This window comes from Cynara cardunculus, assembly GCF_001531365.2.
Source record: "Cynara cardunculus var. scolymus isolate 2C chromosome LG 2, CcrdV1, whole genome shotgun sequence".
Lineage (NCBI taxonomy): Eukaryota > Viridiplantae > Streptophyta > Magnoliopsida > Asterales > Asteraceae > Cynara > Cynara cardunculus.
The window spans coordinates 7,362,291-7,370,449 of record NC_037529.1 but is presented as its reverse complement, the minus strand read 5'-3'; positions in this window follow the sequence as shown (position 1 = coordinate 7,370,449).

The following is an 8,159-nucleotide window of genomic DNA, read 5'->3' as shown; positions in this document are numbered from 1 at the left end:
CAAAGTTGGGTACTTGGGATGAGTTTAGCAAAACCAAATGGGTGTGTGGGAGGTATCCCACATAGGTGGGGTGATTGAAGTTTTCATGGTTTATAACCATGGACTTCACAAAGGTTTTCAAGCTATTATGCAATGTTATGCTCCAACACCTATGCGCGCGTAGGGCGGGGTGCGGATTGTGGATTTCGTAGGCTAAATCCGCCGAACTCATGTGTGGGCGCGACCTGCGGACACGAATGCAGCTCCGAAATCACGAGCTCGCGCAACCCCGTTTTTGCTGAAATTTTATCTGGTTATCTGGTCTGTTTTTTTCAAATTTAATTCAGTTTTAGTAACTGAATCATTTTTAATGAGAATTTAATTGCAATTAAAATGATGATACATTTACAGCCTATAAACAGATCAAATTCTCATTTTGAAAATATACAGAACCACAGAATACACAGTGCACACGCTCCTCTTACTTTGCAAGCTTCTTTCCGGCGAATTTTTTAGGCAAGTTGGTCAACTCCGGCAGTACTCCTGCTCCGGCTGTTGTACCCTGGGAACAGACCCGAATTTGTTTAAGGGAATCATATCAAACACGAGCCTCAAACATTTCTCCTTCTTCTTCTGGAATTCAGAATTTGTTTCTGTTTTCTTTTCTTTACAGAATCCGTTTCTGTTTTACTAAATACAAAATTCGTTTCTGTTTCAATCAAAACGTTGCTGGTTTCTTCCACAGAATTCGTTTCTGTTGTTATATAATTTTTTTTAAACAGATTAAAATAATAACAGTATTTTTTCTTACAAAAAATCCACACTTAACAACACGACAAACTTCCATGCCTAATGGATCCAATGGATCACAGTTTTAAAATTACATGACATCAATTGAATGAGTATGCACTCAAAACATGTAATATCCAACAAATATGCAATTAATGCATTATAAGTCCAAAGCTCCGCACTTAGCTAATAAAATGGGACAAATATCCCCAAAATTCATTTGAGTTAAAATCAAGTCGATTGGCCCCTTAAAACACTTGATTATTTAAATAAAGTCAATGTAAAATGCATAAGCCAAAAAAGCATGTTTTCCAAACATTTAAGACATACTCGACACCTATGTCATAATAATATCCAAAAGGTCCAAATTACATGGTTTGTACTTTCAAATTTCTGACAAAGTTAATGGAACACTCGTAATTTGGAAAAACGGTTGAGGAACGATCAAGGAAACGGTTGGTGAACAGCCGGAAAAATGGTCGGGGAGCAGCTTGGCCACGACGGCGTGGCACGCGACTCAGCCACGACAAGAGCACGCGACACAAACAATCCATACGCCCACGGCCTAGACCGCAACTGGAACTACATAAGCCCTTGGTCTGTAATGCACGACTTTCCACGTGACCTGAGGCCGCGTAAGTCGGCTGAACTGCATAAAAATTCAATTTTTGAGGGTTTTCTTAATTTGGTCATCTCTCTCTCCGTTTTCATCCATTTGGATAGCTTCGTTTTTGTTGAAGCTCTTCAAGTGGAGAACAAGGAGGATTGAAGTTACCATGTCATTCGACACAATCTCCCATAATCTATCACTTGCTAGTATCAAACAACCATCGTTTGTCGATCCCTCAGTCTCACAACTGATTGTAAATTTTCAAATCATTATTACCTAAAAATGAATATATTGTGTAAACAAATAAATAATCGGAAATTATTAAGTACTTCATTTGATAAATAGTACTTACAGATGGCCATATAAATTGCCAAGACCTCCACATTATAGAACTCTCCCACCAACAACTTTGATCCAATCGAATTCATGAAGATGATCTGGTTACAATTAAAACACATCGTGCTTTTATAAGGAAAATCTCACCAATTAAAATTGTAATTGTTTGACGAAGGCACTATTTTATTGTTTCAACCTACCAGGCTCTTGAATAGCACAATTTGCAACGATGAACTTATCGAGAGTTATAATCACAACCACAACTGTAGAATGACATGTGAAGCTCATACCAGCAGTCATGGTTTGTAGCGAGTTGCTTCCCTGTTACTTGCTCATCCATTCGATGAAGGCTTCATTCTAATGTATTCACTCATTCTCTTGATTTCACAGTCTTGTTCGATTATTATTCACCAACAAGTGTAGTCCATCCTTGCATCGTTTTGCAACCTAATTTTGGATAAATCGATGTTAATTGAAATATTATCTATTTAGACATATATATATATATATATATATAAATTGTTAAAAATAAGAAAAAAAGGTAAAATGATTATTTTGCCCTCAGATTAAATGAATTTATGGACGATTGTTAGTATGAGAAGCCAATTCCAAAAGAAAATGTAAACGTGAAGGTTTTTTTGTAATAAATTAAGTTGAGGGACTAATTTTATAAAATAAAATAAAAAAACCCTCAAGCCACATGAACGAAATACGTAATTTAATTTAGAGTGAACTATATTGGTGTTCCTTGTGGTTTGCTTAACTTTTGGATTTGATTCTTAAAACAAACTATATATATTGGTGGTTCTTAACTTTTCATTTTTGTAACACTTATAGTCCCTCCACTTAACAACGTTAGTTAGCAATCGTTATGAAGAACTAATTAGTCTTTAAACAAACTATAGGGACCAAAAGTGTAACTTGCTCTAAAATTTAATTTTTTTTGGCATCATATCAACCTAATTTTGTTATAATGATACTTTTTCTTAATTATTTGAATAATCGATGTTTTTTAATCTTAATTTATAATTTTTATTTTGTTATTTAAAATATTTGTAGTTTTCTCTTGTGGCTAAGGAGATTCAAATACGGTGACTCCGTGTTATCTGCAAAGCAGGTGGTCGTTCTGAGATTAGTCGGCTTACTTAGCGGGTTGGATATCTAGGTTAATAAAAAAAAAATATTTGTAGATTGTATATTAATAATCTCACGTTAACCGAACTTAATTTTCAATATTTTGCTCGCATATTTTATCTAAACCCAAAAAATATGTGAATTTATCTTAATTTTTTTGTTTTCTTTAAATTTGAGAATTTTAAGGTTAGATTTTGTGAATTTAATAGTTTTTTAAATAAATATAAAGATTTGTATTTAATATATACTTTAATTTAAAAAAAATTGATTTATGATTGGATATATAAAATATTTTTCTAATAAAAACTTAAATAAACCGTGAATCTTATTAAATTTTAGGGAGGATTACATTTTTTGTCCCTATAATTTGTTCAAAGATCGATTAGTTTTTTATAACGGTTGTTAATTGAAGTTGTTAAGTGAAGGGACCATAGATGTTATGAAAGAAAAAGTTAGAGACCATCTATGTAAATAGTTTATTTTAAGGATCACATTCAAAATTTAAACAAACTAGAGGGTCCACCGGTATAATTCACTCTTTACTTTAATGTAATTAATGTTAGAAGTTAATAGGAAATAAAGATTTAGATGTAGTTTTTCTAAGGGTGCGTTTCATTTGCGGGAATGAAATGAAATTGGAGGGATTTGGATTTAAAATCCATTTCAATCCTATGTTTGGTTTGTAGGAATGGTAGGATTTAAAATCCTGGGATTCTTTTAAAATCCCGTGAACGATGGATTTAATAATCCTTTGGTAATACACGGTTTTTTAACAATCCTTATCCAAGGGATTTCTTTTTTGCCCTGTTACCGTCTCCATCTTCTCCCAGCTTACCATCGCCTCCTCTAATGCTCACCGTCGTCGCTCATCGTCTCCGTCACCGTCTTCCACGGTGGTCGTCGCTCACCGTCTCCATCGCCGTCTCCCACCGTGGTCGTCGCTCACCATCTCTGTCGCTGTCTCCCATGGTGGTCGTCGCCTCCCGTCCCCTAGCGAAGCTGCCGCCGATAAACCCTTCCTCTTCGCCGCCTTCTCCCATCACGCAGCAGGTAAATCCCTTTTAAACCCTAATCATGTCCCCTTTTCTTGATTTAGTTCTTCGTGAAGCTGCCGACCTAACCAGCTTCATTATGTGTGGGTGTGTGTATATATATATATATATATATATATTGTATATATGTTTGAATATTCATGACATGTGGTTTAGTGTTTGAATACCCTGTTCTAACAACAACTATTTTGACATATTAGGTTAAATCCTTCAATTCTGAAAAAACCTGTCTGTGGACAGTTCAATTCTGTTTCTACAGCTTATATGAATATATGAATTAGCTACAACTTTCTTGTAAAAATATGTTCACAAGGGAAGTAGTTGTCCATGAAAAAGCCTCAAGGCCTCATGATTGATTTTGAACTCATTCTAGTTTCTGGGTCTTTAACTTGCTGGCATTTTCTACAGTTTAAGCTTGATAAAGACTTCAGCCACAACTTGGTTTTTAATGATGTATATATTGCATTTTGGTTGATCTTGAGCTCAATCTAGTTTGTGGGTTTCTGTCTCCATGAATAGTTGTCCATGAATTAGCTACACCTGTCTCCACAAGTTAGTCAACTGCATCTCGTGAAAAAGCCTCAAGGCCTCATGATTGATTTTGAACTCATTCTATTTTATGGGTCTGTAACTTGCTGGCATTGCTTACCTAGAATTTCTGTTCTGATGCCGTGCAGTAATTATGATGTGTCTTTTGTGGAAAACTTCTAAGCCAGTATTACCTAGTCTAAGGCATTGCTTATTTGGAATTCCAGTTTTGGTTTTTATGGTTAGATTAATTTGGAAAAAATAAGTTTAACTTAGAACATTTAAGATTCTTTTGTCACCATGGAACATTGGAACTATATTTTCGACATTCAAGTATACTAGCTCAAACACTTTCATTAGTACAAAGTGATGTACACTACTAAGCTTCAATGGGATGGAAAGAGGACATTATGAACCAAAAGTTATTTCTTCTTATCAACCTCCATAAAACTTTGGAATGATCTCATTTTAATGCACAACATTGCTGATGGAAAAGGGTAATGGTTTCTATTCCCCGTACATTGACTGCATAGCTTGAGATCAATTTGGAATCCATTTATTTTCTGTTTGCATATAGATAGGTAGATGGACTGAACCTATTCTCTACAACTTAAAAGCCTCGGAGTAAATCTCGAATCTTGTGGAACAGGATAGTTGAGGCTCCTGCAATAATGCGGTTACTAAACTTGGAGCAACTTTGAAGAAAATGGCGAACAAACTTAACAAGGGTGTAGAACGAGAAGACGAATTTGATAAGAAACGTTCGATGATCACTTCTGAGATATCAAAAATGCAGACGTTGGCCCAACCGGAGAAGTTTAAAGTAATTTCATTGATAAGAGCCGATCCTGAAAAGGTGAACCTGTTTTGGGATTTGCAAGAAGCGGATAGGGAAACTTATGTCAATTGGGTTTTAAATGAATGAAAATTTTGGTGGGTAAATGTGTGGTTTTGAAAGAACAAGTTGGTAGTTAAATTTGTATTTTGGATTAACGAATTTGGTGGTTAAATATGTATTTTGGATGAAAATATTTGTTGATTAAATATGCATTTTGGATGAAAATGTTTGTTGATTAAATATGCATTTTGGATGAAAAAGTTTGATTGTTAAATTTTTAAGTTTGTTGGTTAAATAGATAGGTTTAAGAAAATGAAAGAGATTTGGTGATTAAAATAATTATAAAAAAAATCTCTATCCAAATCCAAATCCTACAAAACAAACGCAGAAATGGATTTCAAATCCAATCCAAATCCTGCAAACCAAACACAGGAATGAATTTTAAATCCAATCCAATCCAATCCAAATCCCTCATGGGAATCCAAATCCCTCAAAAACATTCCTGCAAACCAAACGCACCCTAAGAGTAAATTAAATCGTTGGTTTGCTAAGATTCCCTACTTTGAAACAAGTAAATTAAAAGGCCCTCTGGTTTACATTTTATTTCAAGTTAGGTTCTTGACACTAACACCGGTGAAAAAATCTGTTAAGTCAAGGGCAACTTGGTCAATTAACCTTTTTTATCTACTTATTTTAATTAAAAATTAAAATGATTACATATATTATATTAATATATTTATTATATTACATGTAATGTATATACACACCTATGTACCTGGAAACAGCTGCCACCCTCATCTTCTTCCTTCGTACGAGATGGAACCATGGAAGTAGGGTTTTCAATCGTAGAACATGAGATGTGTTGCCATAGTCGTGTATATGTATATATATAGGTCTGTGTGTGAGATATATATATATATATATATTAAATGGTCGCTGAGATGAAGATGGGGTTGGGATCCCTTCAAGTGGAATGTGGATGAAGAAGATGGGTGAGGATTTACATATAATATTAATATATATATATACATATATATATATATATATATGTATATAAAGACACGTGGCATAATCTGACTTTGGTTTTGAACATATCTTTCAATTGATACTTGAAATGATCAAATTGCCCCTTAGTTAACTCTCTTAGTACAAAGGACCCAACTCAAAACACAATGCAAACCATGGGGACCTGCAGTGTATTTATTTCAAAATAGAGAACATATCCAAATTCTGAACAAATCATAGGGACCGACGGTGTAATTTTCTCTTTTTTAATTAAAGACTTTGTGTTTTACTGAGTGTCCTGTGGTTTGTTTAAACTTTGAATTTAGTCTCTAAAATGAACTATTAACATTGATGTCCCCAACTTTTCAATATCATAACAATCAAGATTCTTAGAGTTAATACCATCACCTACCAACCGTTAGGAGAGATAAATGAGTCTTTGAACAAATTACAAAGATCAAGAGTGTGTAATTCACTCTAAAATTAATTGTGATTCATATTTATTCGTTAAGATAAATAATTTTATGTTATGAAAAAGATAATCTTGGTTTAAAAGTTAAAATACTGTAACCTATTATCAAATAATTGAGAATAAACTACTACAATTAAATTGAGAATAACTATACTTAGGAATGGCAACGGGCCGGGTTTGGGCCAAGTATTGATATCCCCGTCCCCGAAATCGATAGCTAAAACCGTCCTGATCCCCGTCGACGATTTTATCGGGGATCCCCACCGGGTCCCGGCAGTTTCTCCAATCCTCGTTGGGGAACCCGTTAAGAGTAAAAATCCTCTTCCTCACCGTTGGTTATAACCGAACCCGAAACCGATCTGGAAAAAATTACAATATGCTAATTTTCACAATTAAAAGTAAATTATAATTTTTTTTAAAGATGTAAGTTTAAATGTTTCAAACATAATCGAACCAATTACAAACAATGTATTAGATTACAATATAAAGTTAAACAGAAATTCAAACATCATACAACCAAAATCATTTTTTTAGACAAATAACTAGATTTTTTCGTGAGCTTTATTTGGGTTGTTGAGGTAAAGTGGATAAAAGTCTTTTAAATTTTAATGTTACTATTTTTTTAATGATATTAATCTATTATATATGTATGTATGTATATAAATTAAAATTAATATATATATATATATATACACACATATCGGGGAGGGCCGGTGATCACCGTCCCCGCCCCCGTTCCCGTTAAAATCCCCGAATTCGTCTCCGATAAGATGTCCTCGAACCCGTTCCGAATGTTTTGGTTTTCATCATCGATTTCGATTTTTTTTCTTCCATTCCTAATTATACTTAAAATATTTTCAATATAGATTTTTTATAGAAAATAAATATTTGAATATTAATTTTAGAGTGAATTAATCTTTTGGACCATGTAGTTTGCTTAAAGATTGATTTATTCTTTCTAACCTTTTCTAACTAACTATGTTAGCAATAGGGACCTTGAGTGATAAAATTCAAAAATTAGGGACCATTAATATAAATAGTTCATTTTTGGGATCAAATCAAAAATTTAAAAGGAAACCACTATAATTCATTATGTATTGTTTAAAAAAGAGGAAATTCTATGTGATTTATCAAAATTAATGATTTTCATTTCTATAGTTCTAAAATTATGATTTTAGTTTATACGATTTACAATTTATTGCTATTTTAGTCCTTAAGCTTAACTTCTCAATCCTCCTTTTAAGTTTGAGGGACAAAAGTACAAAAGACTTGTAAACCATAGGGACAAAAATAATAATAAGTTTTATATAATATGAACGAAAATAACAATAAATTATAAATCACTAGAAGGGTACTCGCGCAATGCAGCGAGATACATCATGATTTTAATATTTCATTTTCTTCTTTATCTCAGTC